The sequence below is a fragment of the Platalea leucorodia genome (assembly GCF_965183815.1).
Source record: "Platalea leucorodia genome assembly, chromosome: 4".
Lineage (NCBI taxonomy): Eukaryota > Metazoa > Chordata > Aves > Pelecaniformes > Threskiornithidae > Platalea > Platalea leucorodia.
In genome coordinates this window covers 29,162,428-29,176,263 of record NC_138826.1, presented here as the reverse complement: position 1 = coordinate 29,176,263, position 13,836 = coordinate 29,162,428, and the positions used below count along the sequence as shown (strand labels likewise).

General features: G+C 36.2%; 1 protein-coding gene across 1 annotated transcript in view; it reads right to left on the bottom strand.

The window, feature by feature from the left end:
- Nucleotides 1-13,836, bottom strand: part of MBL2 (mannose binding lectin 2) — a gene marked incomplete at both ends in the record, with an annotated part of 197,836 nt that overhangs the window by 157,013 nt on the left and 26,987 nt on the right. The window lies entirely within an intron of this gene.

The window sequence follows — 13,836 nt, the reverse complement described above, 5'->3', positions numbered from 1 at the left end:
GCTTGTTTTCGTACAACAGGTATTCCTCTGATGGTTCCTTTCAGAGGTTTTTAAACAGCGATTTTAAGACCCTTACTGGAAGCCATGAAATATCACAGTAATTTGGGAAGATTTACAAGTGGAAGTTGAAAGGAGAGGCAGCTTCACCACCCCGCCAGTCTCAGTCTCTCTCACACAGACAAAACTCTGCTGAGAGTTACACCCTGAAAAACATTCTGCTGCTCATCAGCAAGGAGCGGCCTGAATGGGGGCGGGGGGGGTGGGGGGCGTACGAAGGGAACAGGGACAACATGGAATGGCTGCAGTATTCGCATCACAGTCTGAAGAGCTAGGTTCAATTCCCACCTGCGTGACCTTGGGCAAGACATTTCTATGACTATTTCCCTCATTTGTGTGGAAACATAGCAAAACATAAATGTCCTTACTATCAGTTAATGCTCTTTTTGTCTAGAGCTTGTTTACTATTACACAAAGTTCATCACAAGCTATGGGCAGGTTTATCAGGCAGTACAAAAGTAAATAATAGTAACTGCCCAATTGAAAATATGCCTGAGCTAGGCCTGACACGCACTCAAATGCTCTTCTTCAAGCTCTAAACTAAAACCAGGCACCACTGCACAAGCACCAATGGAACCAACTTGAGTCACTGGTCAGAAAGGAAGACAATGCAGGTAGAAGAGCAGTCTAGAAATTATTGCAACACCTTTGCTCAGGCTGCAACGTTTCGGGTTTCTTGTAGTGCCTGCAAATGCCAGATACTTCAAAAAAGATCAAAAGAAGGAAGCATAAGGCAGTAAACCTGACTGTTTTTAAGACTCGTGCTGACTAAAAGTGACAAACAGTAGAAAAGTCAATTGCTCAACACAGAAGAGAGGTGTAACAGCTATAATCTGGGGGCAGGCCAGAAGGGCCCTGACTGCTGTTTTTTAAATCTGAAGGAGAACAAACAATATTACGATAAGGCATATTCCTTGAGAAGGCTACCAAGAGGATGGAGCCAGGCTCTTTACTGCAGTACTTGATGGGAGACAATGGATATAAGTTGAAAAAAGAAAAAAAGAGATTCAGACTGGGTATAAAGAAAGTTTTTTGTCATGAAGACAGCCAAACAGTGGAACAGGTTGCCCAGAGAGGTTTTGCCATCGCCATCCTTGGAGGTTTTCAAGACCAGACCAGACAAAGCTCTCAGCAACCTGGTTTGATCTCATAGCTGACCCTTTGTTGAGCAGGATGTTGAACTAGAGACCTTCTGAGGTCCCTTCCAACATGATTTATCCTATGATCCTAGGATCTGCCAAAAATAACCCAGAGATATTTATAGAAAAACATTCCATGCATAGGAAAGATCAATGAATAATTCAGTCAAAGGAGAGAAGGCATGTATAAAAGGGAGAGGAGAGCTTTACATGTAACTCTTGCAGATGCATATGGAGACATATTAACTTTGCTTTTGCAATGTATAAAGGTTTCTATTTGGAGAAGAAATGCCACCATATCTGTGAAGAAAAAAAATAAAATGACAGTACTCTCTTGTCAAAATTGTCCTGGTACAATAACCTCCTTACAAAGTAGAACATTTATGATGAATATGTTACCAAGACCATTTTTACTTCTTTCTCAAGAGAGCAACATTTCTTTAAATGATTTATTTCAGAGAAAATTGACAAGTTTCAAGACTAAACTAACTATTTCAGCAAGGAGTAAAAACTAGGAAAACACTGTCCTTTTCACTCCTCAAAAGCTTAGTAGCTGTTCTCTGTCTTCGCAATATTCACCAGCTCTTGTCTTCACTTTCTCTTACTCCTTTCATCTCCCTCACTCAGTGGGTAAAAGGCAAGTTGCACATTGTTGTCCTGTGATTCATCCTGAACGCAAAAATACCCTTTTAGTATGACATGTGGTGTTAATCACCATCTTCCTCTCACTTGATGTCAGAGTTGGCAATTTTCTAGCATCTTCACTGGATGGCCATGTGTACATCATTTCCCCTTTCTTCACTGCATCCAAGTATGGGTAGCAACTGCAACTAAACTAACCTATTTCAAGAGATTTTTTTTTTTTCATATTCAGAATCTGTTTCATTTTTAAACAGTGTCAGAGAGATTAAACGACTCTCAATCCAAATGGATATAAATCAATACATCTTTTAATACAGGGGTTTTTTTGTTTGTTTTTCTTTGTCCATGTCACTGTATTCCTCTCAGCTATTTATTTACATGAGGGGAAAGCCAAGTACATTTTACCACCCCCTGCCAATACGCTCAGTGTTCTTTGGCTCAAGCTGTTCCATATATTCCAGACTAGAGCAGGGAAGTTATTTGTCCTCAACAGTTTGGCAGTGTTCTGCTATGTTAAACAGATGCTGTGTTTTACACCCCATTCGTAACTACTTATCACTGGTGGACTTAAAGATCTTTGTACATTAGCTCTTCTTGGTTCCCAGAGGTCAAGATGCACATTAAAATATCTCATTCTTTCCTCCTCTGTGTTGGTGCTATGTGCTAATTCTGTTAGAAAACTGTTTAGTTCACGTTGCAGCATTAGGATTTGCATGTGGTTCTTGGAGTAGGTCCTTCTGAGCCCCGAAGGTTTCACAGATAATACCACTACTAAATTCCTTGTACAGTAAGTATCATTTCTCACCAGGAAGCAAACCCAATGAGAGCCGTGAAAACTGCAAACAAGTAACAGGAACACATTGTGAATTTGTAAAGGAAATTCTCATTCTCACTAAGGTGTTTAGTTCTTGGACAACTGTCTACGAAATGAACAGTTCAAAATTTCCCATTGTAATTCTACAGCTAATATATATCAGCCTCTCCGTAGCACCAAGGGTATATGCAAAATCTATTATACTTCATAAATATTTTCCTAAAATAAACCTCAAATTCTAGAAGTATGTGCTGTTAGATATTACCTATGTGCCACTCATTCACTTGTTCTTCAATTATGCAGCTTCTCAACAGCCTAGCTCACTGCACCCTCTGCACCTGCACCATGCATTTTAATCAATTTACACACAGTTCACTCAAAATAAATAATAATAAAATAGATTCCCCATAGTAGAACACGTCAGCCTAGAAAGTGATAATTATACTCGACACAGGACAATATGAACATGTAAAAGATGTGCATATACACTAATGCACACGTACTACAGTAAAACATCTAGCATTACACACAACGAGAAAGGATGGTTTCATTATCGGCGTTAGGTTAAAATCCCAGTTGATAGAAAGTTATCTCCTATAGAGAAGTTTACATGGGAAATTTAGAGTGTGTATATTGTTGATAATGAAAGAGCAGAGTAAAAAGATCATATGAAGGAGACTGGGGAGTATACAGTAGGAAAAAACAAGGCACTAATAAAAGATGGCATAACAACAGACAGAAGAGTAAAAATACAAGCATTATTTGAATAGCATAAAAAAATGCATACTTGACCTTATTAAAAGATTCACTAACTTCTAATGGAATAGCTCTACTTAAATGATAAGTATGATTCTACAGAGAACCTTTTTCAAAGATGTAGTGATAATTTCTTACAGTATGATCCCTCGTAAAAAATCTTTTGATCTTAGCAACAAAAGAATGAAAACAAAAGAGTAGTTTCAGAAAAACATGGATTTTTTTTTCCATGCTTTCAAACTAAATCTACTCAGCAAAACAAATCACAGAAGGTCAATGTACGGAGGAAAGAATAATTTAGGTCAAAAGGTTTATTTATAATATCCAATGAAAATCCATCATCACAAGTAACAGAAAAAATATTCCCTGTTCTGGAAATGTAATTGCATGCAATGGCACCCAGATAAAAGTTCTAGTAGGAAACTAGATAATAATCAAGCAGATAAAGAACTAATGATGAATGAAACAAAATTTTAACAGACAAGTAGCTAGTCACTTCAGTATTGAACGACATATTTAATGAAATAGAATGGTCGCCAGGAATATTTTTTTGTTTGAAACTGAAGTACAATTTGTGCATTGAGGCTACCATCTCACAAGAAACTGCCAAATTTGTGTGTGTGTGAGATTGATTGATTTAGTAGATGGTATGGAAAAAATACATAACGCTAATGATGTCCACAGCTATATGAACTGGCACTCTGCAAAAGGAAAGTAGGCCAAAAGGGCAGGGCAGAATGCGAGAATACTGGCATTGACATAACCTTGGATCACTTATTTTATGTACAAACAAGCACCTCTGCTCTGACAGCAGTTTTACAAGCATTAAATTAGTATGGAAAAACAAACAAACAAAAAATATTTCTCCAAACATCTTTTGGGACGAGTAGAAGGTAGACAATATCTTTTATATAAGGAAAACTAAGTAGACTGAGATTGCACCATCTGGCTTAGAGATATATGGTATGATCAAGGGATGATTTTACAGGAGTCTATAAAACCATGAACAACAGGAAGAGTAAGGTCATTAGTGCTATTCTCTATGTAAAAATAGAAGTAGAGTGCATCAGATGAAATTATTAGGTAGCAGGTTAAAAACAAACAAAAAGGTATTTCATTTAACATATCTAGACTCTGAAATTAACTGATACAGGATGTGGCAATTAAGAGGGAAAGGGATTTTGAATTGGTGGACCACACTTTGAACACCTGTCACCCTCTCCATCCTGGCCTTAGTGAACAAGTAGAAAAAATTATTTATAAAAAGAGATGCAAAACCCCTGCTACTGTTACAGAAATAATTTATTTTTGAGGTCCCATCCACCATTTTTATTGTTCAGCTGTGTGCCACATAAGATAGAGAAATACAGATAACAGCTTATCATTTCCCTTTTGTGTTCACATTCGGTCCAGAAGATTTATTACCAATGCATGCAAGATTTTAAAATACGACATTTTCTAAGAAATACTCATTCATTGAAGATGTATTAGCCTTGTTTTCTGAACACATAACCTTGTCCAACAGGCATGTTGGAAAACATTTTTCTCAGGACACGTTTCTGATATCCAACATCCCTATATCGCACAGTTGTGCAAAGCAATCAGATCCTTCACAGACACATGAATATACAAGCTCTGTGGCAAAGAAACAAACATAAATGCATAGCATGAGTGACTTAACTGCAGAAGGTTGCAAAGTCAAAGTTAGAATTAGAAATCTGTTCTGGGTTTCAAACATTAACATCTTATCACAGCAATTTGGTATAAACCCCTACTTTATTTTTTTAAAATGCCAATCATGTGGGTGGCAACGCTTTGGTTATTTCCTACTATTGCTTGGAAATTTTATAAATATGATCTGTGTTCCAAAAACTTTTTTCTTTTGCTGTGCAGAATTTTTCTCCCAGTGTTAGTTTTTCACTTATGATAGATAAACTCTGTATTTTCACTTTAAAAAAGTACGTGGCATTTACTTGCCCTTTGTTTTTAATCATCCAATGTACATTCTAGAACTAGACACCATTAATAATTGGAAGAAAGTGTAATGAAAAGGTGCAAATGGAAACATACAAAAAATCCCTATTAAAAAATATAAACTATGCTTTTACAAACATTTCAATTGATACCCTTTTTCATGAAACCCTGGCAGAGCCACATAGATTTCTCTAATGACTCCCATCTGTGCTCTCATCTATAATAAGGAGCTGACTGGTATCATTATAATACAGGGTAGTTTTCCATCAAATGCTTTACTTAGACTTCAACACCAAACCCACCAAGGCACGTGGTTTCTCAGAACACTGTCCACAGAAGAGGAAGTCTCTCATGAACTAAAACCAGGTGAAAAACTTATTTGCATACTCCTCTAGTCTGCAAGCAAAGCCTATTGAATTAATCAATGACAGAAATTTAATTTCTCCTCAGAATACTCCATTTTTCATATGGTTTCATTACTCACCTAAGTCTGGGAATAGTATTTGACAACTAAGCTTAGATATTGGTTTCAAAATTATTAATTTATTTTTTCTATTAGCTGCTGGCTAATTTATTGTGACAATCTTCGACATTATCCAGCCAGCTCTATTTGCAAGTCATTAAAATAGGTAGCTGTTGTTTTCTACCCAAAACGAAGTTGCTCAAAAGTAGGAAAAACAGCTTAAAGATCTGATTCAGCTTGCTTTGCATTCCACCTGTTACTGTCCGTGTGGACAACCAGAAAGAGATGTGGCATCATTAAACAAATCCACCCAAAGAGCATCAGAGGAAAAAAAATTACACTCAACTAACAGCAGCCACGACTGCACCATATAGAAACTTTTAATTTGAAACTTTGTGTAATACAAATACAATAATACTATCTTGTGGCCATCCTCCTCCTTGTCAGTGGCCCTGTGAGCAGCTGTACATAACAGACAACAAGCAATAACAAAGGACAAAGAAAATGTATACGGCCAGCCTGAGAGAAGACCTTGGAGAGGACACACACCACCTATAATCTCTTTTTTATTTCCACTTAAAAAAGGAAAAATACAGATTCCTCTGCTGAACATTTTTAAAAAAGTATTTTATTAGTGATCAAACTGATCTGTAAAGCCTAGAATATTTCAGGCGTGTTAGCAGGTAGGGTTTTATCTTAGGCAATGCCTAATAATAAAGGCAACATCTTTGTGCAGATACTAAACTGTCATTGGAAAGAACAGAACGTACAGATTAAGATGCACAAATAGTCCTTTGATAGAGAGGTGTTACGCCCAGCTTTTCTCCAAATGTTCCAGTATTGACTAGTAAAGAGTAATTTGATGCCAGGCCACTGCCAGCTTTCCATTACTGCTATTTTAATATCTTTCCATGGAAGCATGATCTCCTATTTTATAGCTGTCAAATGTGAAAATAAGTAAAAAGCTTGTTCATACATGTTGAGCTCTACATTTCAGTGTAGGCAGTGTGTTCCAACAAGATAAACTTGATAAAAAATTATTTTGTTTATGTTTTTCAGAGGTTTCAGTCATGTAACACTTCATTAAAAATGCATCTGTATACTGTTAATTGTACATGGAAAAAATATGTAGAGAAGATACAGTTACAGATGAGTAGTAAATTTATATTTTTAAATCCAAACCCAAAGAGCCTACAACAGATCTTGTATGCCCAAGGCTTCAAACCTGCATATTTGCTGTTCCACAAAGTACCAACAGATGTTATTTATGACATCAGAAAAGGCTGCATGAATCCAGGACTCTCAAACTTGCAGTAGCGCTTGAATCAAGTCACAATCAAATTCAGCAAAGTGAATCATGCACCATGTTTCCAGCAATGCGTGCTATCCCAAAAAGCTAACCTACAAAGGATTTATACTTCTATTCAGTTCCTTAATTTACCTGCCTCTGCCTGCAACTATACCATACTGCAATTTCATCCTATCACACTTGCAACATAGCTAGGGTAAAAAAATTGCCTCGGCATTAAGTACAAAGCAGAAAACCAATTCCCATATTCAAGAAAACTGTAATTTGAGAAGATAATGAATCAATAATAGTGTCCCTTGGTTATTAAAGTTCCTGAACAATCTTACAAGTGTAGGTCAAGAGCCTTAGATCAGACAGTGTCCTGGTTAGAGCGCAGTTTGGTTACCTGTCTTTCCTCTTACCCAGTTTTGTCTCAATCGGATACTTCCCCAAGTAAAGCCACATTTGTTTTTTAGGCTGTCCTTGATCATTCTTTTCTGCCAATCGCTTCCTAACCCTTGTCAAGCCCTGTAATTTCCCACCAGTACTTACATCACCCAGTACTCCACCAGAAACAGCAATACTGGGAATGCTGACCTATGAAGAACACCATATGGCTGCAGATGTTCTTAAGTACCATGTTATCTAACCCACCTCACAGTAAGCCCAGATGCCATGGTAATTAAAAGCTGGCTATCATCCAGAGGCTAGTGTATAGCACATTCCCCAAATTCTCCAATATGTAGAGATACTCTAATTTTATTAATAAATAATTTTAGGAAAATAGATTTTATGAGACTTACAGCAACAGACTCAAGTATAAACTAATATGTGTATTTATAGAGAGAAGTAACTATGGGTCATCCCCACATACACACATTGTTGGTCTAGTTAATATTTAGATATTCTCTAACTAATATAGTGCACCAGAATATTCATGAAGGTGAGTTTATTTTCACTCATCTTTTACTCATTGAATACCAGCTTTTTTCTGTAACATTGCCAGTAAGAATGCTTAAAAAAATTATAACCAGAAGTTCAAATATTTATGCTTCATTGCACAAACGTTTGTGCTAAACAAACCTCAAAGGGGTATTTCGTCCTTTATCAAAGCAACCTCATTTAAAAATTCAAATGCATATTCAAAGGAAATACTTCTCTAATATTTCTCCCTTAGCTCTGGAAACACAGAAGATACATTATCCACAACTTTCGGTCAAGCATTTTTATGACCGTCAAATTAAACGAAAAATATTTTAAAGGGGAAGATTCCATACAGTAGCACACAGACCTGACAAAAGTGCAATATACTAGCCAAACTTTTTTTTTTTTTTATTCTTACAAAAGTCAAGACATATCTTCTCTGCATGCTCTAGAGAAGATATTATCCTTGTTGATTATCAGTATATCTCCTTGAAGATTAAAATTAATAAATGCTTCTTCATTACAGAACATTTTTGTCTTCAACACCCTCAATAGATACCATCAAAAAGGATGTGCTTACAAAGAGAGACAACGTTTTCTTTCTCTCTAAAGACATGGAAGATACAGGCAATCTATAGAGAGTAATTGCATTTAACATAATTAGCTAACTACGCACATCCTTCACTACGCATCAACATTAAAGCTAGGCTTTTAATGCCATTCTAGGTTATGCGTTTGGACACAGCCACAGCAAAGGACAAATGACCATGATTACTGGTTTTGATTTTACTGCTTATTTCACCTCTATTCGTTGCATAAAAATTATAACATTGCAAATCAAAAGCAAAAGGAATCTTCAGATGAAAGGATGATAAATCTTTAACACTGTAGAAGGTTTTCTTGAGTGAACAACTAGTATGTCTCTGGGGAGAAAATGCCTCACTGCTAGAAAAAGTAAGTTTATCTTAATTAGTAGATCAATGAGCAGTATTATATTCTATTATGAAAAGGCTGACTTAGTATGAGTTGGCTTGACCAGTTAAAGTACAGTTGAGAACTCTGAGTCCATAAAATTGGCTTGGAGATCTAGGAATGGTTCCCCACGAAATTTTCAGTACTTTCAGCTGCCAAGTAGAAATTGTCTCTCTTGGGGTACTCGGAATACTTCCAAACATGAAAATAATAATGCAACCATCATATGCCTATGCATGACCCCCCCATATATAAATGAAGTCCCTAGGTCACAACCATCCAATTATCACCTATGTTATCTCAGTAAGTAATTGGCCGTTGATCTCTCTTATTGATTTCTGTTGAAATACGAAGTGGCTCTTCAAAACAAAAAGCTATTTGTTCAAGGAAACATAAGACAAGAGGAAAAGGGTAAAAAAAGAAGTGCATAGGACCTATATGCAAGTTTTCCTTGCAAGTTTTGGTAGGTTCATTTGTTCCAAGTACCTACTGTAATTGGGAACAGATGAAATGGCTGTCCAGAAGCACTTTGTCTTAACCTGATTTAATCCATGTGCATTCCTCTGAGCTCACAGGCAGTGTTTCATTCTTTTCAAAGTTTCTTTGTCTGTTCTGGGAATTTGGAGCCTGCCCAATCTGATTAGTTCATCAATAAAGGTAGAGAGGACAAAAGTACACTTCTACAAAAGAGTTTGCTGTTCATTCAGCACCTTCAGTTATATTACTATCATTGCCACCTTCATGCAGGTCTCCTTCAGGACTGAATTAATGCTTTTACTTCTGTAGCAGAGAATATGAAGAAAAAAAAAATAAATCAGGCGTGCACCAGTATTAATTAGAAATACACACATCATCCCCCGCTATGGCAACAAGCTACTTACAGAAAAGGATATGGGCAAGGATGACAGTATTGTATTGTCAGCTTTCTAAAGAAGGAAACCTCTCATTCGAGTCACACACTGGCGTTCTGGGGCTCTGGAGTCAACACCCTGCCGCTGCCATAGGTTATACTTTTTTCTGTGACTCAGGGAAAAGGCAAACAACATAAGCATGCAGGAGATAACTGCAGTTATGATATGGGCTGCTCAGATGCTGTGATAACAGAAACCAGATAATTATCTTAGGCAGAGACATTTGCCTGGACAGAAAAGAATATCTTCCCTAATAGATAGCAGGATCTATTAATGAGGATATTAACTAAATACAAAAATAATTAATTTCCCTTTGAACTAAAAGATGGATTTAATCATTTACTAAAGGGCATAAGTCTGCCTAGAGAGAACAAGAGGCCAGAACATCAACTTTCCAATGTTAACACTAAAATTTGGCTATGAAAAGTTCACAGTACAATCTAAAACTGCAGTAATAAGAATAAAGAAGGGTCTTTCAGAGCTTTTCAGATCACAATCCACATGTGCTGATGAGATCATGCTAGCTCTATGGTTTGTGGCAAGAGCATGACAGTAACCAAGACAACCGCACAAATGCTTACCGCAAATTCCTTTTATTAGAGTATAGAGAACGTGGTGACCAGCCTATTCTTCCCTCCAAATAAAGCCCAGTCATCTATATTAGCACAAGATCTCATTAAGACTAAAGCTTGTCTCAGCTAATTAACATTAAGTCTTGCATTTATCATGCCCAGTTTCAGTCAACTGGTGCATGGTTAGGGGTTCAAATCGCAGAGCAAAGAATCCATAAGTTGTATGTACCACAACACTCAACGGAAGCAAATCTTAACAAATTCCCTGTGGCAAACTGCACAGGGTAGAAATATTTGTACAAGGATGGGCCCCTACAAGCGTATTGACCTACCATCAATACTCTTCTGCTGCACTACATTGTATTCCACAGAGCACTTTGGCATTTATTTCTGTTAGATCTAAGCACATAGTTAAGTCCTCCAAGTTTGTAGAGTGGCATTGCATTCAAAATTGGATGCCTTCTTTACAGGGAAGGATGAAACAACTCTTTCATATTAACCAGTCTAGCAAGTCCAGCACAACCTGAATGCATTTCTGAACTTTGAAATAGGTTCCATTAAATTTCAGTGCACCTCTGCTCTTATTGCTTTCTAGTCAGTTGAATGCTTATCTGTACAAAACCTTCTGAGTTATGTTCATCGTTACTTTCAGGTTCATGGCTGCTCTAGCTTCCCCGACAGCATCAGAATGACCTCATTCTTCACATTCATTTGTTCTTCCCATAAATAAATTCCTCAGGTCACATAACTTCATTTCAAAGAGGTGTCTTCTTTTGCTAAGCACTATAACATGTCAGTCATCCAGACGTGTGATGGTCTTCAGCTACCTAATTCATCATGGACTGTCTAAGCATACACCTTTCCTTTGCACTTACTCACAGACTTAATCCAAAGCTTACTGAAGCCAAAGGGCTTAGAAGAGATTTTTTTCCTTTTCAGCATACTTTAGATGAGCTGTATTTTCTAGCCTACAGTTCTTGATACAAAAAATTACATTCAAGTAAACATGTTTCTTCTATTCTGGTGACCAGTCATTATCAAATGTAAGCTAATTCTTCCCTTTTGAAAACATATGTACCATCTGGGGTGACCATGAAAATAATTCTACTGATTTTTAAAAAATACTGTTGCTGTTATCTTTTGTTTAATAAGCTCCTGAGTCATCACAGGAAACTTATGTATGTGCCTTAAAAAGACATTATACATTAGGAACTCAGTTCTTCTTATTGTGAGATCTGTATTTTATTCAGCCACTGTAACAGTGCAGACATAGAGAACAAAATACCAAATCTCAATTTCTTATATAAAACCATTTCCCTTTACAGTGATTAAATTTCCCTATCAATAGCAAATTATTATCATATTACATAATCTCACATCTGCACTTACAATTTTTTTGCAAGAATCCATATTTTATTGTGTGCTAAGGTACGTCTAAGCTACTTAAGTATTTTTTGGCGTATGTTTTTAAGAACTCAAACTTCTCAAAAATGTCTGTATTCTCACACTAGGTTTTACGGAAGAAATCTTATCACCAATTTATAAGATGGCAAACAGAAGCAAAAGTGAGGTTAACTAAGAGACACAGGACATCTTCTGGGGGAATCATATTGTTTGCATTGTAACTGCACAGACGTACTTTTTTCCTCCTTTTATTTAAAAACCAAATAAACTTTTAAACAAAAAAGTTATGGGCATGGAGCATTGCAAGCTTGCAAGCCATTAGATTACTGCATCTTTACTCGTTCTGCCCTAATGGTGGATTTAGAGAGATGCCAGTCAGTTATAAACAATTATAGAAGTTGATTGGATGCTAAAACAGAAATGGAGTGGATTTGTCCAAGAAACCTGTTGCTCATTTTATTTTTATTGTTTTCCCTGATACTATTCTGCTGCACTGGAATTAAATTAAAAGGCCCAACTGGTAGACAAAATATAACAAGTTATTGCACTGATATAACCTATTCTGGGAATTGAAAAAGGCTAAGAGTTTCTCAGCATGCAGCAAGGTTTTATAAGAAAATCATCCATAGTTCCTCCTGTAATGAGAATTTACATATCAAATACTCGTTAGTTGGAGTGGTGGGAAAGTGTTTACAAAAGGTCAAATCCATATCCTCTTGCATAGCCATTAAAGAAAATAATTATAACATACTTAGAAATAATTCTAAAATATTTTAACAAAGTATATTTGGTTGCTACTTACAACTATTTATCACAGATTCCTGGGTTTAAGTGTGTGATTTTCAACTTTTTCACAGACTGCATGCAGGTTAAGAACCACACATTTAAATATGTGCACTACAAAAATGGAGTCAAATGTGAGAAAGGATATGAAGAAAACCTTAAATTGTAGAAGTTAAATATATTAGGAATTCCCAAAGATAACATAACCAAAAACAAATAAAATTTTCTAACATGCATGAAACATCTTAGAGAATCAGCTCCCCCTCCTCTATCTCTCATTTCAACATGCTCTTTCCTAATGTATCCAAATTGTACGTTTCTAACCTGTATCCATTTAACTATCTTATGCTGTTGATTAAATCTGCATGTACATTCTTTTATTATGATAATGTTAAAGTTACAATGCTGTCAACCATTTAACTTAGTTAAATTTTAGCAAGTACATGGAAAAAACCCTAGCCTGCCTCCACCAGTGTTTTATGAGGACACTTGAGCAATTATCAAATTGACAAACATTTTAAGCCAACAAGGTCACATGCTTTTATTATGTCATTAACAGAATCATCTTCCTTTTCTTGCATTAAAGACAAAGCCATCAGACACCTAATTGTAAGACTGAATTCCATTCTGCTTGTTGCCAAAACTGACTTCCTACTTGTTATTGCTGAAAGTCTCCACATAAAAACCTTAATACCGTCAGCCGTATTCTAGGGTATGTTAGATTTCATAATGGAAAGTTCTGGTTTTCAGATTCTGAAATCTAGAGACACACCAAGTATGAGATCTTTTCTATGTGCAGGTTCAAAATACGATTTACTAACAGCCATATAGAAAGACTGTGTATATGGATGACTATAAATAAATAGTTATGAAAAATTCTATATGTAGTTATTTTCTGCATATATATTTTATATGTATCTCATCTTCACTTGGCAACTGGCGTACTAAGAAATGTGTTTAATATTTTACCTCTATAACACTCAATTTACTGCCACTGAATCGTGTAGCACTAGCTAAATGCAGGCTAACTTTCTCCAGATCAAGCATGGCCCATAATTGCTAGTATTCATAACTACAGTTAGCATGAATGGGTTTCTTCTCACTATAATTACTATAAATTCCCTATTTATCTTTTAC